Source organism: Carassius auratus, chromosome 25, assembly GCF_003368295.1.
Source record: "Carassius auratus strain Wakin chromosome 25, ASM336829v1, whole genome shotgun sequence".
NCBI classification, from domain to species: domain Eukaryota; kingdom Metazoa; phylum Chordata; class Actinopteri; order Cypriniformes; family Cyprinidae; genus Carassius; species Carassius auratus.
Window position 1 is genome coordinate 7,851,581 of NC_039267.1, and position 21,159 is coordinate 7,872,739.

A 21,159-nucleotide genomic window follows, 5' to 3' on the forward strand; every position below is an offset into this window, starting at 1 on the left:
TGGACAGTTATTTTCGCGCCTTACCTTATTGAATATGCTTCTGAAGGAGTTTCCCTTTTAGACCAAATTTATCGGAGAAGAGTATTACATTGAATCACATGAATGACGTGATTCAATAATGTTTGCACTCGTCAAATTACTGGTATTTGCAGCATTATTTAATGCCCCCCAAAAAGCATGTCTTAAAGCAGGCAGTAATTTGCACTGCTCTTGGTAGATTGCGCTGGTCATTATAGAAATTATCTAACTGTGTCGGTGTTCTTTAATGTGTGCATTGTCAGTAAATCCCCCACAGAATTCAACACATACAGGCCCGAGAGTGAAATGAATAGTGCATGTCCATAAACACAGGAGCATTATTTGTTGTTAGATTGTTCATGCTTTTTATTTGGGTCTGCTTGGAAGTGAAAAGCAGTTCACAATATAATAAAATTCGATGAATGTTCCCATTATAATCTACAAAGTTGTCTACACTGCACGCTCACTGGTTAATTAATGTGGTCAGATGTGCATTAATGCATTTCAAGTTTATTGAATTTTCGAGTGAGAAGTTTCTGCAACTTCTGTCTGTGGTTTCCACTAAAAGTGAAATCAAGTTTACTGTTGTTTGGTTAAATTTCTTCAGACGAAATCCAGTAATTTTAATAGAAATCCATGCTATCTGAAATTTTGTGCGAGGACGAAGGACTACCCCACAGAGGTTCGTTCGGATTTGTCACGCTGACCAAAATAAATCTGTTGAGTTGTGCCTCATGCATTGCTATAAAAATAGACATTTTGTGCTAGCAAGATTTAGCTAATGTGACCGATCGCACATCAATGCTGAGGGTGAACAGAGGAGGAGCTCTCTTTCACAGAGCCATGAAACTCAGACTTTCATGATACAGTATATTCCCTTTAAAGGCAGAAAAATCTTAAGGATGTGATATGAGATGGATTTCAATAGACTTTAACAAATGAAATTTCTGAAACTAAAGCCATTTGAGACATACCTGAGAACTCCCTTTATTGTGTTGCCACTGTTTTAAATAAGTGCTTTAATTTCCCATATGACTAAACTGAGATAAGATCACACACATACACGTTATCCCACCATATCTGGCCTATAAGGAAATGTTTTAGGGTTTAGGCAGGATTGGGCAACATCAAAGCCAGGCTTTAGCCGACACGCTGCTGGTAAAATCTTCATCGATGCTCAACCTGGGCTCGGATATCCACCGGTCGCTTGCTCTCGTTCTCCAGCATTTATCTCTGTGGCCTTCTGCTGATAATTACTGTGCACAAACACGGCTGTGATTATCACCTGTGGCATCGGACGGCTCATCCAAACTCGAGGTCTGTCTACGGTCCGCTTCCAAAACCATCACACACTAAGCTTCGGGGGCGAGTGCCACGTCCGTGGCCAAGCTGCACAAACATTCATTTTCAATTCGGCAGAGAAGGTCCAAATGGAAACTGATGATTCAATCCCTAAATGGAGTTCCAGATGAAGTCGACTCGCGCTATCTGTGTCTTGCTCTGTGGAGTGAAGCCAATTTCTCTACCCCTCTGTAGTCATGAGGAGACGTCTGACTGACAGAGAGGACACACACACACACACACACACGTTTAGGTTTCTTCAATTTCGGACACGTTCATGTGGTAATATAATAAATAATAATATATATATAATATAATAAAAAATTAAACTTTTTACATGCTTTCATTCTTTGGTAAACAAGTACTACTGTTCACAAGTGTATGTGTATGTGTTCACATATTTGTTATTTCATGTACCAGACATTCAATATTACAAAACGAAAGAAAAAATAATAATCATACAATACTTTTCTTTTTTTTGTTTGTTTAAATTTCATACACAGTACAAAAAATGACAAAAATAAACCCAAATATTTAAAAAGTTCTACTTCATTTACAAATATTCAATAAATTAGTTAAATATAAGACTTTTAATTAACTTAACTATATTTATACTATGCTAATTAATATACTTAATATTTGTTATATTTACTTATTTATAATATTTAATCATATGTTATGCATGTTGAACAAATGTCTATATTATATGATATGATATGATATGATATGATATGATATTATATTATATTATATATCAGGGGTTAAAGCAAAAAAGAACAATCCTGAGCCCAAACTTTTTTCCATGAGGTGAGGCAGGAGATGCAAAGCATGCAATGACCGAGACAACTTTAACATTTGAAATGATACTATGACAAAGTTATTGCTTTCTTTATTCAAACTAATTTTCTTTTTCATGAATACGTGATTGACCTGAAGAATGAAAGCTATATCCTACACTTTGAAACTTTTTTTTTTTACAAATTTTTCACTGACAGAATATTTGTCTGTAAAACAATGCAATATTTAGAAATATTTTGACTAATCTAGTGCTGTAACTAATGATTATTTTGGTAATCAAGTAATCTACCGATTATTTAACACAAACAGACATAAGTGAAAACCATGACTATTTATATACAGTATAAACTAATGATGAGGCAATAATAATTGGCTAAAAAAATATATAAAAACATTTTAATATTTGGCCACATGGAGAATCATTTATTTTGAAATGTCGATGTACAATACATGGCTACATCAGTTTTTCCTGATGAATGTTAAGCAATTCAAAATCACAGAATATACAAAGGAAGAGTTTAGCCCCTTTCACACACACAGTCTTCACTGGTAAATTACTGGTAAAGTTACCATTAATAGATCATGTGTGAACAGGACCTTTTCAGAAATCCTGGTTAATTTTTTATGGCAATCATATCATTCTTATGGAGATGACATGATTACTCTGAGCTGTTTACAAAGCTTGGCTGCTTTATAATTAGCTTTTTTATGTAAATATGCACTAGATGGACATCTTTGATCATTGCGCCTCGCAGCTTTTTGTCGCGCTTCTCCATTCATCATGGTTGTGACTCTGCAATTGGATACAATTATGCGTGTCTTGTGTTTATAAGAGCAAAACATTCTGATTGGCTAGTAATGTTAGTTTGATTGAGAGTGAAAGCTGCTCCTCTCATACCATTGGTAGTCGAGCTCATGGACTCGAAAGTTTGGCCAGCACTGTATATATGTATAGTTCACAAAATGAGAGAAATCTCCCATGATGCAACTGTTTGTCATTGTCAGATTGAGTGTGTGACAAGTGTCTTTTAAGAGAGTTTACTTTCTCAAAATCAGTAGGGACACAAGTGCCGATTGTTGAAAAGACAGAGTTTCCTCTGACACCATTCACACGAGACTCCTCGCTAATGCTAAATGAAGCTCTATGCTAATGGAATCTCCCCCGGTGTCTCTGCCGCCTGTTTTAAACGTGACTGATAAATATTCAAACTCATTTTCCCAGCGCCATCAATTAAGCACAAGACAGTTTTGTTCTGCAGCAGGGAATAATTTGGGTTTGGTTCCAGTGAGAAGGTGCTGAAGGATGATGCATCATGTGACAGACGGGGCATCGCTCTGACAGCGTGATTGATGTCACACCTACTGCTTTGAAGAGACACACCTTCAAGGAACCAGTCACATCAAAATGAAATGCCTGTCACTTACTCACCCTCTTTTGTCATTACAAGCGCTGTTGTTATTTTTACTTAATTTCTGAATACATTTCAGAGCTTCATTGCAGAAAAAAATTATGTATTCAGCAAACAAAAATCTATAATAAAGAAAATTAGCATGTTAGCACTAAGTGACAATTTTTTACAGTTTAATGTGGTAAAAATATTTGTGCTCGATCGGTTTCCGGGTCATAGGATTGAGGACGGAGGAGCGAGGAGACGAGGAGGGATATTGAGAAGCACCCAATGCGTGTCAGATCTGCATCATGTTCAGCAGCGGCAGCTCTTAAAGTAATAGCAGCCCAAACAACCTAATAACCAGCTGCTGTGATGTCTTTTCATCAAAGAGAAAATCAAGGAAATCTATATTTTATTTAGAGTTTAGTGTTTGATAACTTCTATTTCAAATTCTGTATATTTCTGCTGAAGGGCACAGGTAAATATGACATTTATTGTAATGAGTTTATGTGAAGATTGTTTTAAGTTCAGTTAAAACAAGTTGTTTTGAAAGTCTAATAAATGTTAAAAGTGATAGCTTTCAGTTATAGTGTAATGTTGAATGGCTATAGCCAGTGGTTAAATATTAGGGGGAAACTATTTTATAGAGACATCTGTAGTATTGCTATCAGTGATACTGGCCTTCAGTCATAAAAAAAGATACCATTAAACAATACCATAACGATACCATTAAAAGCTGTCTTTATTTTGTTTTAATTTGAAGAATTAATGTGAAATTATTGCAATATAAAAGTATTTTAAAACTTTATTGTTAGGTGGGATTAATCGCAATTCATTTCTGAAAAAATGTTTGCTTAATTAGTAAATTTTTTTAATCGATTGACAGCTTATATATATATATATAATAATTTTCAAAAACATTTCATTTACATTTTTTGTTTTCATTACATTATATGATTACATTTTATATTTTGTATTATTATATTTTTTTATTTCTTAATAGCTTCAAATGTTTTTTAATATTTGTATTTTTATACACTATTTTAGCATTAGAAATATAGTATAAAATATTGATACGAAAAATGACATTTCATAAAAATGTGTGTGTGTGTGTATATATATATATATTTTTATATACATTTAAAAATTGAAAATTAAATAAATTAAATGTAAAAATTAAATTTAAAATTTATATATATATATATATATATATATATATATATATATATATATATATATATATAATATAAATCATACATTTTTACAACTACATACAATTTGCAACAATATATGACATTTTCCCCATGGTTTTATTAATATATTACAGCCATTATGTAAAAATTCAGCACTTTTGGGAGAAGGAAAAAAAATCAACTACAGCTGTAGTGGAGATGTTAATAATCTCTAACAGAGCAAGAAGACACTTACTTCCAAGGCGAAAATTGCTTTAATTGATGCTTGACATAAGAGTGAGATGTCTGTCTGTTCAACCTCCACGACTCTGAAACAGAGAGAGAGAGAGAGAGAGAGAGAGAGAGAGAGAGAGAGTGAGGTGTGTGTAACATTCAGATAAATCACACAGCTCCTGTAATCTTCTCTCTCATTCAAATCATCTTTCTCTCTTCTATAGACCTGTTTAATCTGTAATGGAGCCTGGTTAGGGAGAGAATCAATGTAAGTACCCTTATTAGGGGATTTTAGAGGCGTAAATAAGTTAGATGCTGGCAGCGAGGGCGGGGGGAGGCCATCAAATATTAATGCGCTGCGGGAAGACAGCAGACCAGCTTTCTCCAGTAGGGCTTTAGCATCAGCTAGCATCAGAGAAACACCCCAATGAGGATCTCAAACCCCAGAAGAGCAGCGAGGGAGTTCTCCGAAAAATAACTCGCATACGTTCGATCAACAGATTTCCTCTGTATTAAGCACACACTGAGGCTGTGTCCCAAAACTGCAATTCATCAGCTTTCTAAGAGTTTTTGGCTGAATTCTAAAGCAGCTTCATGAATCCACAGTTCAGTCAATCCCAGCGCTAGGACTGAATTCACAATCGCACACCATTCTTACACTTTCTGCCATACACAAAAAAAATGTATTCAACAAACTTCAATTACTATTAATTTGCATGCGTATATCATGTACAGCATATACTAAAATTATGAATAAAGTTTCACAACAATTTGAATGTGTTCACACAAAGAAATTTATGCAGCTTATATTTTACAAGTTTTTTTTGTGCTCTTTTTGGACTTTTAATAGCTCTTTTAAAATAGAATATATATATATATATTGCAGTTTTTCTACACACACACGATACATACTTAATCTATGAATGAATGACTAAATAAAAAAATAAATTAATATGTATATATTTGCATAAAAATAAAGTCTATAATCATATCTTAAATTGTATATATAAAAATGTGCATGAATATAATCATTTATTATATTATGAAGTATATTAAGAAACAAATGAATTAATAACACATTAAATATATTAGATTTATTGTTAATTTATAAGTTTATAACAATACTCAAACACACACACACACATATGGCTAAATAATAGATAGATAGATAGTATGCTGCCTCAACAGGCAGTTGTCTATGTAGCTCACCAGGGTTTGAAACACAGCCAGAACTGCTTCATTACAACAACAGCAAAATGCTAAAAAGGATAAATGTCTTTGCAGGTGCTAAATTCGCTAATTGCTTTTCCCTGAAAGTACTTGTTACTACTGCTGGTCACGCTACACCACTTTAATTATTCACACCAAAGCCTAATTAGTCTTATTGGTGCAACAAGAGGCGAACACAACCTCCATTAGAGGCAAATCAAAGCTCAAACGCTTGGCTAGACGCGGGGGTTTTAGCGGTGAGCTACTAGCATCGCACCGTGCTTGAGCTACGTACAGTACATCTTTGTTGGCCTGTAATCAGCATGAGCGAAAAGTTTCAGCTCAAAGCTCCGATGAAATATAAGATCTAATTAAGTGGCGAGCAGAAGTGCTGATGTAGGACAAGTTATAACCTTTCATATCCTGATGAATATGGATTTCAGGGCACGGAGGAGGCCAGCGTCGGATCAGCATACTTACGGAGAGAGCTTTATAAATATCAGCAGTGACCTGCGCACGTGACCTCAGAACGTGAACCTGCGGTTGGAGGCTCAGCCAAGAGAACGAGGCGCTGAAGACAGTTGAGTTTAATAAATTTGCACATTCAACACGTGTGCGCCATACTGTTGCCTATGGAAACCACCTGAGAGTGCCGACACATTTGTGCCTCATTTACTGGATCACCATCTGCCTCTGATTTTCTAAAAAGGTCTGTGATTCCTACATGTAGCTCCGGAAGATCTGGAGAGAAATATGCTTTTGCATTCCAATTGATATAAAATGTATATGTGTACACGTGTGTGTGTGTGTGTGTGTGTGTGTGTGTGTGTAAGTATATATATATATATATATATATATATATATATATATATATATATATATATATATATATATATATATATATATATATTTGTGTGCGTATAAAATTAAATAATACAGAATTATAAATATAGAATTATGTAATATATTTAGTTATACTTGTAATACATTGCATATACAAATATATACAAATTAAAGCCCAACCAATATATCTTTTTGCAGATAATATCGGGTGATGAGAGCTAGTTGTCAACCGATATATCGGCAAGGCTGATATACTGGATGATATTTGGCATTATTCAAATATCGACATCGGCCGATACGTTTTTCTGTTTGGCCGATGTGTTCGATGTGGGACTTTTATTTTGACGGCGCTGAGAAAGGCAGCGCCTGAACACACTGCTCACACTCTCCCTCGTTTACTGTCGTCATTAACAGTTCTGTCTAATACAGATAGAAGTCTGTCTAATAATCAGATAGAACAGTTAAACAAATGAATGAATTCATACAAAAAGTATTACAATGATTGCTTTTATATTATTATTAATAGAAAGGCGAATATTATAATACTTTCTCGTTTGTCATCATCATTAAGCAAATACAAATGTATATAATTTAAACAAATCTTTGAATAAATAATGATTATTTAATTTCACAAACCTTGCAAATTTAGTCGAATCCAGCTGTGAGATCTTGAGAAGTGTCCATTTTTATCCAGCATGATCACGTGTTCTCTGTGTGACGGTCGTCCCGTTTTAATTGAATGCTTTAAACTTTAAACTCGTGATTTGCGCTTTGTGCATTCGCCCACTGTCATATTTATGTCATTTTCACTTTGTGCTGTGTGCTCCCCATTTTAAATTATTATCCAATGAAAGGTTAGATTTTTGTGAATGTTTTTAATAAAAGATCAAAAGGATTAACAACGCAAATAAATTTTCACAGCCTTCTTTGATTATATTTACCAAGGGTGCCGATATTTTTGGCCATGACTGTGTGTATATATATATATATATATATATATATATATATATATATATACATATATATATATATATATATATATATATATATATATATATATATATATATATATATATATATATATATATACATACATACACACACATATATCGGCTATCGGCCCCCCTGCTTTCCAAGATAAATACTGTATACACATATATCGGCCCCCCTGCTTTCCAAGATATCGGCATCGGCAGTCAAAATCTGACAATAAATCAAATATGTATAGTTATACACAATACTTAGTGTTTACCAGCAAAGGGAAACCAGACTATGATGAGCAGCGAAACCTTGACCTTTCTGATATTGCTATGAATCATGGGTATTGTTCAGTCCAAAAGATCTGATGCATACAGGATTAAGAGCTCCTCAGAAAACTGTATTGTATTACAGTGAGAAAAAGCTCAAATGCAATCAGATAGAGACAGTACAGTAAACTTGACCGTATCTGAGCCCAGCACAATGTCCTGACCAAACAAACTCAAACTGACACATCCTGCTGCAAAGTTTCCAATTATGGGAATGAAAAATGGCTGGCGCTGATTGTGCCATGATCGATCGCAACCTATAAATCTTCTGACCTACATACAGCAGTGTAATGCGGTTAAAAGATCTGGTTTGCCTTCAACCAGCTCGAAGTGCTGGATTCATTTCTTTAACAGTCATCTAATAGCATATAATACACATACAAGGATTAAACTGCATTTTTGGATGCCTTTAGCATGCAATATAAGGATTTCAAGATACCAGACCTTGTTTTTGCTTGTGTTAAACATCAATCTAACACAATTTACTGAGGTTTATGCTTAAAACAAGAAACAAATGCTGCCTTAAGGGTAAAAAAAAAGATCATTTAACTTTGGATATATTTGCTAAAACGTTTTACACCAAGCAGATAAAGCATTTGGCAGTAAACGCTCAGAGCCCTCAGGGAATCAGAATTGAGCTATTTCGAAATACACAAGGAAACACTACATTAACATAAAAACTAAATGTTGAGTTTTATTTTCATTTCACAAAACTGCTGAAATAAAAAGAATTATGTAATAATTATATATATATAATTTTTGTTGAAATGAAAAGACGCCTGAAAAATATGTTTCAAAAATGTTGCATTTTTAGTCTAAATGCTATATAACTATTTTGAGCACATTGCATAAGTTTTTTTGCACAACATTTTCAAAGAAAACAAAATCACAAATGTAAAAGTTGTCTTTCCTTTTATTTCATTTAACTGCTAAAACTGCTAAAATGAAAAGAATTATGATTTTTTTTGCTGAAATTAAAATAATGAAATATAAATATTTTTTAGTAAATGTTGCATTTTTAAAGTAATAGTTGCATAAAATATCTAGATGCACATATTTTTTGAGCCAATGTTGCAAAAATGTTTTTATTCAACATTTTCAAATAAAACAAAACACAAAATTATCAGTTTACAAAAAAGTAAATTAGTAAATCTCCTTTTATTTCACACAATCTGCTGAAATTAAAATAATTATGATTTGTGTGTGTTGAGTAATTTTAGAGTAATATTTTGCAAAAATATTATATGGACAACGATATGTTGCAACATTTTTTATATGTATGTAAAATTTGCCAAAAAAAAAATGTATGCAATAAAATTATTATAATTTTTCTGGTTAACCATAAATCAAACAAAATTTTTATTAAATCCCTTTAATTAAAAATTTAGTTTTTTACACCAAACAAACAAAAACATCTTTAGCACCAAATGCTCTAAAGTGAAAGAGCCCTCAGGGAATAAAAACCTGAAGTCAAAAGATTTGAGACGTAAAGGAAGGGCATACGACAACACTTTCAATTGACAAACATGTCGACAGACTCCAGAGCAGGTAAACACTGCAGAAACCGTAAGCACCAAGGGTGAAGGCAAACACTTTTACCGTTGTTATTTATGTATTGTTAATTCAACCTTGCAAAAGTACCACTGCAAACCAGATAAGCAGCATTCTCTGTGATCCGCCGCTCTGAGGCCTTATCTCATTAACATTAAACCCTCTCCAGAATAAAACTTCTAAAAACACTTGTTTCCCAACCCGTGACAAACACATTCAAAGTGTTCGGAGTTTTTAGGACACCCGAGACCCCCGTGTTCAATCTCTCGCTCCTGCAACGGATCCCGCAACAAATGCAGCGTAAACCTCTCCTGCTGCGCTTCCTCAAAGATAAAATGCCTGTTTATTCCATCTCTGAATGTCATTATAAAGCCTGCAATACAATGCCAAATGCCAAGGGATTCTGCTCAAAGTTGTGGTAGTTCTCTCAAAGATTTTGCTCTGTGCTCGGAGAAAGCGTGGAATCGGGGGACGGCCGTCCTCTCCTGAGAAAGCGCTGTAGTCACGCTGCCATTCAAACTTCATGCTTGCAGAAGTGCGTGGCATGCAGGGCCTGATTTATAGATGTTTAACTGTGGTTTTAGCATATGGAAATCAGAAAGATCCGCATAAAGATGCAGGGCTCCCCTAGGAACATGCTGATTTTTCCTATTTACTTTTCTTTAAAGATTCCTGGCTCGGACCCAGTTTAATCGGAAATCTCCTTCACGCCCAACGATTGTCAGCCTGGGACTGACTGAGCTCGACCGGAATGACTGTTATTGTAGAAGAGGAGGTGATGTTACACTGCTTTTTGGACTCTACGGGTAAATATTCTGTTTTGAATTTACACCCTTTAACAGACTGTTACTTTTACATGCTACTTATTTATGTACTAACCAACGCAAGTGTAAATGTCTCCTTTTTGTAGAGACACATATTTTGATTTTAGAAGCATGTTTTTTTGCCATTTTGTTTACACTTATAAAAATAAAAATAAAACTTTGCGCAAGAAAATGAAAACGCAACATTTCCTTTTTTGCAAAATGTTGATGTTGCATTTTTATTTTAGTAAACTTTTTTTTTTTTACCACCTGGTGAAATTAAAAGAATTATGAATTTTTATTTTTTTTTGTTAACTTATATAAGCAAATAATATGGAATGATATTGCGGACATTATTCAAAAGGAATCGCAAATTGTATTTGCAATTGCGTTTTCAATTTTCGGACGCATAAAATGTGACATAATCCAAACGCAAATGCAAATCGCGCATTACCCTTTGCATTTTCGTTTAAGCGAACGCACAGTGTCTGCCAAATTTAAAATGGAAATGCAAAGTCCATTTGCAATTGTGTTTCCAATATCTTAAGAGCTATGAGCCTGTCACATTTAAATAGCAATATTAATTACACATTTGCCTTTTCACTCTCTCTGCACTGTGCATGTAAACTGCCAAAACTCAAATGGAATCGCAATTCCTTTTGCATTTGAATTTCCAACGTCTACACGGAAACCTGTCAATCAAGTGACAGGGGTGGGGCCATTTTATTGGGCATTTGGCATTGGGAAGTGACATCACTCACAGTCAACGGTAATAAATAATTATTAATTAATTAGTGTGGACTTTGTCATCTAAATACTTAATAACCAATAAGGTTAAGAATGTGTCTTAAAAATTACTTCATCTTTTCTATCATGTGAAGCTTTACTTAAAAAATCTTAAATTGTTTTCCGAAAATGAACGTAGGTCTTACAAACAACACAAGAGTTTTTCGAACAACACAAGGGTGAGTAATTAAATGACAGAACTTTCATTTTTGGGTGAACTAACCCTTTAAATTAGTGACGTAACGCAAGTTGCTTTTTGTTTACGATTACCAAAATAAAGCAACGTGCTACTTTTAAAAGTTAAACATAACACACAGTAAAACACACTCTCAGTACTAACGTCTGTGAAACTGCAAGAGAAATGTAAACTAATCATCCAATCCAAACACTACAACACCAAGAAAGGGTTTTCCTCTGCCCTAGAAAATAAAATAAACAGTGATTACTGTGAAAATAGGACTGCGTTCACAAGCACAACACTTGTGCGGTCCACGTGAAAGGAGCTGAAGAAAAGCAAGCAGCGGCTTAGTGAAACTTTGTCTCAAAGATGCTTAGGAAGCGTTCTGAAGGAGGCTGACAGCGGCAGATTTTAAATCCTCATCTCACAGTGAGTGAAAAGCCTACATCTGGAGGGGGGGAGGTTTATTTCTCCCCGTAAAACGATGGCGAATGAGGAGGGAGGGGGATTTGGGGGGCGGTAATCTCGAAAATACTGAGTAATACTCATTAAATTGGTCTAGAAGAAGTGTTTGCAGAGAAGCCGGAGGCTGAATGCTGTGTGTGTTGCGGGAAGCTCTTTATTAAAAAAAAATCTGCGCAGATATTGTGTCGTTCTAAAAGTTTAAAATGCACGCTGTGTTTCTGAGTTTTTCCAGACGTTCGTAATGTTGGCGAATCAGCGGAGAGCTCTGGGGTTCAGAGACAAACAGAGGTGCATGAATGAGCTTTGATCATCTCACAGCTCTAAAGCACACCAACACTAAACAAAGAGTCATATTCCAGAGAGAGATCTGTGTATTAAAACAAATCTGTGTCCAGAATGAGAATATCTGGGTGTTTCGTTCTTTTTCAGTATACCTACTGGGAAAAAACAGGATTGCATATGGAACTAGGTCAAATGCAAAAAGACCCTTGAATTAAAATTAAAAGAAAGATCTTCGCAAAACACACAATTCAATAAACAACCCGAAATAGAATGAATAGTCAACATGAAATGACATTAACAACCCATTTTATTTCCATAATTCCGTCACATATTTTCAAGTAAAACTAGATATTCCACGAGGAACAAAAATAATTAAATAATTTTTTTTTTTTATGAATTTTAAGATATAATGATAAACTTGTTTTGGGACGGCCTGAGGATGAGTATATTTTAGCAAATTATCATTTTTGGATGAGGACTTAAGAAACTAAACAGAGTCAATCTCCATTATATGTTCACTAAAAATAAACAAGTCTTTTTCATAATCATCATTAATGTCTTCATTCCCTATAACATTTGATTCTTATCCCCCATATTGGCTTTGTCTTAATCCATTATTACACATGCTTTTGGTAATCATAGTTTTATCGAGGTTAAGCATTAAAAAACAAACAGAAAGGCTCCCGTCCAATCACGCGCTGCGGAGGAGGGGAGCTCATGCACTTCCTGTCGCTCTGCCGCCCACTAATCTGCTGTCGTGTGTGTGGCTGCAAAACACGTTCTGCTGAATAAATCCACATTATTTCACCAGCAGATTTAGATTTGGAAAGATGTAGTGTTGCGCTTTAATATCTTAACCTCTCTGTAATGTCTCAATTGATTCTGTGAGACGGAAATTAGATTAAATAGAGAGCAAATGAAGACAGCTTTGTCTTCTGATAAAAAATAAATAGAATAAAATCAACAGTAATGTCATCTGGAGTTTCAAAAGAGATCTTAAAAAGCAGTGTATTAAAACTGGCTGATTTGTCAGGATACCAAAATCATCAATAAACAGCTAAATATATCTCTAGTGTAGGCCTACTTTCCCCAAAAATCAACAGCAACAACAACCTTTATTATAGTCTATCCATATTATTTTATCACGTGTTCACAAATCAGACTACACAAGTTGTGCTTTGTTATTGATTCACTAAAATTAACCAGTTCATAAGAGTCATATGTGTTCATGAATCAGACAACACAAGTTACGCTGTGTGTTTTTGATTCACTAAAATAAACCAGTTCATAAGAGTCATATGTGTTCACGAATCAGACTACACAAGTTACACTGTATGTTTTTGATTCACTAAAATAAACCAGTTCATAAGAGTCATGTGTGTTCTCGAATCAGACTACACAAGTTACGCTGTGTGTTTTTGATACACTAAAATGAACCAGTTCATAAGAGTCATGTGTGTTCACGAATCAGACTACACAAGTTGTGCTATATGTTTTTGATACACTAAAATGAATCAGTTCATAAGAGTCATATGTGTTCACGAATCAGACTACACTAAAATGAACCAGTTCATAAGAGTCATATGTGTTCACGAATCAGACTACACTACAATGAACCAATTCATAAGAGTCATATGTGTTCACGAATCAGACTACACAAGTTGCGCTGTATGTTTTTGATTCACTAAAATGAACCAGTTCATAAGAGTCATGTGTGTTCACGAATCAGACTACACAAGTTGTGCTATATGTTTTTGATACACTAAAATGAATCAGTTCATAAGAGTCATATGTGTTCACGAATCAGACTACACTACAATGAACCAATTCATAAGAGTCATATGTGTTCACGAATCAGACTACACAAGTTGCGCTGTATGTTTTTGATTCACTAAAATAAACCAGTTCATAAGAGTCATATGTGTTCACGAATCAGACTACACAAGTTACACTGTATGTTTTTGATACACTACAATGAACCAATTCATAAGAGTCATATGTGTTCACGAATCAGACTACACAAGTTGCGCTGTATGTTTTTGATTCACTAAAATGAACCAATTCATAAGAGTCATATGTGTTCACGAATCAGACTACACAAGTTGCGCTGTATGTTTTTAATTCACTAAAATTAACCAGTTCATAAGTCACTTTTTGTGACTCGAACTACTCTGGTCATGTTGCGTATTTTTGTGTGCAGCTCGCATGGACAAATCAACTGTGAAACATATTGTCCTGTCATTATTTCACTGTACACAGCCTTTTTATTGATTCCCGTTCAATATGGACTGCAAACACAGGCAAAATATGACTTCTTTTGTCGTTAGGATTCAGAAGGGATGTAAACACTCTGATAGTTCAAATAAAGATTGGATTAATCAGAAGGTCGATATTTTTTACAAAGCCCTAGTTCATTCTTTAACCATGACTGACTGAGAACCGTTCCATCAATCTCTGAGCTTTTCCTCAGCGATAATAAACACACTTGTATATACTCTAAAAACCCTGAACATTACTTTGGCAGACACCGGCACACTAGTGTTTTGTTCCCTCACAGTCATGAACACTCGTACAGACTCTTTTACCTCAGATAATCAGCATGTGAGAGCAGCTCTTCAAATCTGAAGAGCTTCTGTCATTCAGAGCGTTTCTCCAGACCAGTATCTCTCCTGCAGTGAGCATTATTATCATTCTCTTCCATTAGGTGACTCATTTACTTCCCATGCATTTGAAACAAAGCTACAGACTCAATGCAATCCTCTTATATTCCTCAATCAGGGGTTAGAGGTTACTATTCAAATTTAAAAAACGACTTATATTTGTTTATTCTTTAATACGGAGCACATGTCACAATGACTATTTTTATGATACCGTTGTGATTCTTCGTAACTTTGAAAGCTCAAAGATCCGTCACTTTCTATTACACGAAAAATAACATTTCAGTAAATCTCTCCTTTTATGTTTCACAGAAAACATTCAGTCAGACAGTAGAAGGGGAGTAAATGAATCGAGTTTCTCGGTGAAGTATTAAAGCATGATAGTGGTTTCTACTAAGGTGTATTGTAACTATAAAACGCACGCCTTGACTGGAATAACCTCTATTTTTCTGCACTAAACAAGTGAATTTTGCCAAGATATTTTCAGAGATGATAGACAAGATGTTATAAAATTATAAAACAGTTTAATGAAAACCTTATTTTGACAAAACAATTCACATAGAAACTATTTTTCGGATTTCCGGAAAAAGTCCCAATAAAAATATACATACAAGTATATTTTTTACATATATACATGACTGAAAACCAAACTTACAGTATGAAATTTGCGACTAGTTTTTTATTTTTATTTCAAACAGTTCAGTTGCATAAAATAATAGCACATCTTTCCTCAACAAGACATAAAATCTAAGTTATTATGTATGTCTTTTGTGCAAACATTAGGGCAAGTTAAATGCCAAATCTTAAAACATCAGGTTAGAAATCTGAAGAAACCTCTGATTTAGAGTTTCCTAAGGTATGTATTTTGGGAGATGTGAGGTGTAAAATCAAGCCCGTACAGCAGGAAATCAGTTGAAAGTGACTGAAATGTTTAGAAGATCAGCTCTGTGAAGATCTCTGACCCCTAACCAGCAAAACTCTCCATCTAGACTCCAAAGTCCCCATAAAACGACTGAGTGCTTCTGCTATCTGTTCCTCCACCCCCGATAAAACCATTTTTCCACCTGAGCGATTCGATCGCAGACCTGCCCGGCTCCAGGGACACCAACCTGGACGCCTGCGCAGCTCCAGCACCCGCTGTGAGAAACACACACGTTAGCGGGCTCCCTATTCAAATTCAGCTCGGTGCTCAATCACCCTGTCTAACATCTGAACTCTCAGTTTTCTGCCGCGCCGCAGCGGGAGCGTGTTTCTGACAGTGCAGACGACAGCTCTACTTCAACAGGGAGCTGAACTCATCCTTTCGAGGGAAGAGCGTGGAGTCTCTGGAGGAGCGGAGCATCAATTTCCTGTCAGAGACGTCTGTGGGCCTCCGTCGTGGAGGCGTTGAGAGAGATAACGCAAGACAAGCAACTTATAGCCGCCCCTCCATGCCTGCAGTGCACAAACAAGAGATGAGAAGCTGTAGTGAGGGCTCTATCGAGACCGCCATCACTTCCTGTGAGCACGCACTGTGGGCGCTGGGTCTGCCACAAAACATGTGTCCAGCCTGATGCATGCTGGGAGTACTTTACTGTTTCCCTCACTGTTGTCAGACAAGGGTTCTTTCACTGAACACGGTTATTATTTAATTTAACAAGAGCAATTACACAACTTATGAATCAAGAGGATGCTATATTATAATTTTTATTATATATTAATGTTAATAAATCATTTATTTCCGTCTATCTATAAAAGGTATGTGTATTAAAAGTAATTTTTAACCTGTTAATTGTCACCCCGTCCCGTATACAGGAGGCCTACGTTGACTATACTATATTACAATCAAATCTAATCTAATCTTGACAAACTATATATCGTTGGAAAGGTCTAAGACTCCCAAATATATATTTTACCAATATCTTTTGTTAAAAATTATGTAGGAAAAGTAATAGATTAATTTATGACAAGAGTGCACCCTAAGAAATCTACATTACAAAAGGAGCTTTGACCTTTGTTTAAAAAAAAGTCTTCCTCGTTGCCTTTTTCTCTATCACATTATAGAAATCATCAGAAGTTATATATCACTTGAAAACATAAAATCTCAAAATTCATCCTTTAAAGCCCATTTTAAAATCAGACATTGCATTACCATGTAAATGGCACATCAAAATAATGTTACAAAATGTTTTCAGTCATGAATTACAAAAATGTAGGTTTGTATCATTCACATTCAAGTCTATCTTCAAAAACGTGAGTGACAGTTAACAGGTTAATTATTGAATGATAAATTTAAAAGATAAATATCACACACTGAACAAAATTATAATCGCAACACTTTTGTTTTGCCCCCATTTTTATGAGCTGAACTCAAAAGATCTAAGACTATATCTTTCAAATATTGTTCAAAAATCTGTCTAAATCTGGGTTAGTGAGCAATTCTTCTCAGATGTTGCAAGTTTTAAGGAGAGTGCAGTTGTCATGCTGACTGCAGGAATGTTCACCAGAGCTGTTCCCCGTGATTTAAATGTTCATTTCTCTACCATAAGCCATCTCCAAAGGCCTTTCAGAAATTTTGGCAGTACATCCAACTGGATGAGAAGAACGAAAAGAGAAGAATAAAAAATTAGAAGAAATTTCATATAATATAGAATTCACTTTTTACTGTATAAATAAATTATGTGTACATATTTGACTTATTTCATTGCATTCAATACATTTTCTGTTTACTAAATTATTTTTTAAATGTACAAATTTCTAATACTTTTACATTATATATATATATTTAAATCTTCTATATTAGTACACCTGGTTATGAGTTTATATTAACAAATGTAACAAAAAATTTCGTTTGCCATCTTCTTTCTTTTTTATCAATTTGTATGTGGCCCATCCACCTTCTGTTTAATACAAAAATACAATGTAAATACCATGGTGCAGGAAGGTTAACATTCAGTAGCATGGCAGACCCTTACAAAAGCACACTGTGGTCTTCTCATCAGATACCATCATTGTACCCTGGTACTTTTTGCAAGTGAATATGAAAGAAACACAGTCGTATCATCTGATACTACTACTGCACCACAGGACAAGCATGTCTTTTCTGTAAAAGAATGCTAACATCCCATCTGATCCAATCTTTCCACAAACAGGATGTTTGTCTGTCAGTTCTTTGGATACGCTGTCACTCGTAATGATTCGTTTTCAAGACTTCTGTGCCTTTTCTGCCCATGTTTAGAAAAGCTGTCCAAGTTGAAGAATGACAGGACCATCTCTCCAGCTGTCAATCAAACAGAAACCCATTTCCCCACCAACGCTATTTCACAACCAAATTGTTCTGCCAAAACAACTGTTGTTCCTACCACACTCCATACAAATGTCATATCGCTCACGCTTATCTCCGGTCGGGCCGCCTGTCAGGCTCTCTGGGATTAGCAACGATTGCCTCACTTTTCCTTCTGTGTTTGTGGATTCCTGGTTTCTTCATGTACATGTCTGCAGACGCTGAGAGATTTCTGTTCAGTCATGTTTCTGATTGACTTCATTCAGCAGATATGACTGTAGAGTCTTTGAAGTCAACATGAAACGACATTTATAACATATTTCACTCTGGAGAATCAGAGGACTGATAACAGATTGATGAATCGTGCTCACAAATGTGCATTTAGAAGGTAAATAAGTCCATTTTGATGTCATGTTTGACTTTAAAGCTTTCTCAGCCATGAAGCACAAGCAGCGGAGAGCGACTCCAGAGTGATATTAATCTCAGATATTAAACTTAATGTACGCTGAACACTTTTACATTTCAGTCACAGAAACAGCGCCTCTGATGAGCCGTGACGCACTACACAACCGGCCAACAGCATGCAGACCAAAAGAGAGCGAGCCAGAGACGCAGAAGTTAAACTGAGTTTATTGAGAGTTTATCTAAAACATAAGTCCATCCTCATTTACTCACCTTTAGACTTACTTTCTGTCATTAACAACAATACTTTTTTAAAGTTATATTTACAGTAGGAAACGTACAAAATATCTTCATGGAACATGATCTTTAATTAATATCCTAATGATTTTTGGCATAAAAGAAAAATCAAAAATGTTGACCCATTTTTGGCTATTACTAAAAATATACCCCAGCGACTTAAGACTGCTTTTGTGCTTTAGGGTCACACACACACACACACACACACACACACACACATATATATATATATATATATACACATTATTTCTTGAATATAAAATAATTTGAATTATTAAATACAAATTAAATAACTTAATACAAACATATGCATGTATGCATATATAAAATATGCTTGTGTGTGTGTGTGTATTACAAATATTATTTTATTATTATTTAATAATAGAATTACTGTAATAAAATATAACAAAAATATAATATTATAATATATGAGACCAAATTGAGAACAAAAAAACTTCAAAATGGATTATAAAAGTAGTTATATAAAGAGTGTACAGCATAGACACACATACACGCAATTTGGTGAAAAATTATACTAAATAAATAATAAAATAAAATAAACAATAAAATTTACAAATTATATATATGTGCTATTTATGACTGAATGAATCAGACCTATTCAATAAATTGATTCAGTTGACAAAAAGAGTCTTAATTTGTTGATTCATTGATACATTCATTGATTTGTTCGTTCATTCATTCAAGTGAACGGTGCAATGATTCGTTCGGGAGTTTGACTCTCTTTACTCGATGGTCTTTGCATCACACAAAGCCATCGTTGGACTTTGAAGTCTTTCTTGTTTGTGTTTGACAGAACAGTCATACAGGTTCGGAACAACATGAGGGCGAGTATATGATGACAAAATTTCCATTATTCAGTGAAACAGACTCTGAGTTTAAGATAGCACACACACACACACACACACACACACCGTGTACGCCAACAATCACTGCAATAATTCAGCATATCTACCCCTTCATGAGAAATCTGGCATCAGCAGCATAATGATTTTCTCTTTATCTCGCCATCCATTTGAATCATACTGTCATTCTCTCTTTCTCCACCCACTGCTGATGGTTTAATCATGACCGAGAGAGAGACAGAGAGAGAGAGAGAGAGAGAGAGAGAGAGAGAGCTCTTTCATCAGGAGCCGGTGTGGATTATGTGAGATCTTTTTCTTCAAGTCTCTGGACTTTACATAACGCCTGACATTGTTTGAACAGAAGGGACAACATCAACGTGATTATCACCAATTCAAGACGCTGAAAATCACCAATAACCCGGGACTAGTGTTGAGGATCGCGAACCGGTTCTGAATCTAAAGCAGCACAGAAAAATAAACGATGCTGATGAGTTGTGAGTTTGCTGTCTGATATAATGTGATGAGGGAGAAATAATGAGCCGAGCAATGCAATAAAATACAACTAAAAAAACGAAAACAAAAAAATGGACAAGACATATTTCTATTGCACTGAGGAGTTTGTTAAAAAGATCTGAGTGGTTCATTGCTGAATCAGACTGTGTCTGTGTTTGTTTTTGTGAACAGTCTAAAATGATTCACTCAATCACTGAATCAGTCTGAATTAGCATCTGATTCACTCACTGAATCACTATTTACATTCATATTAGAATCAAAGTATATATCAAATACATTTGTGTGTTATTTAGACTTAAGGTCCATGAGAAAGATAACTAAACTGGTTTATACAACAAGATACTGTTAAAAATAAATTAGGAAATGTTTTACCAAAAATCTATATTGTTTTAATTTGTATATATACTTTTAATTGTAAATAGCATTGATATATAGTATTTATAGCTGTATAGTTTATATATTATATATATATAATATATACATATATGAAAGATTTATTTACAATTTTTTATTTTATCACACAAGAAACTTTTTCATATTTAAAAATGTGAAATAAATCATATATATATATATATATATATATATATATATATATTTTATATTAAAAATATATTTTTTTAAAAATATAAAATATTTATATGATATAAATTATATGAATATAATGTTAACACGTAAATATTTTCAAAATATATACTGTATGTGTGTGTATTTATATATACAAATACACAGTACACACACACATATTATATAAACAAAATATTTTATCTTGGAATGCGATTAATCGTGA

The 21,159-nt window shown here is 34.5% G+C and overlaps 1 protein-coding gene across 2 annotated transcripts in view; it reads right to left on the reverse strand.

The window, feature by feature from the left end:
* Positions 1–21,159, reverse strand: part of LOC113043179 (plexin-B2-like) — a 157,078-nt gene that overhangs the window by 55,341 nt on the left and 80,578 nt on the right. For both annotated transcript variants that reach the window (XM_026202400.1, XM_026202399.1), the window contains one exon: positions 4,977–5,049. The gene's annotated coding sequence lies outside the window, so the exon portion shown is untranslated. The remainder of the gene's footprint in view (positions 1–4,976; positions 5,050–21,159) is intronic.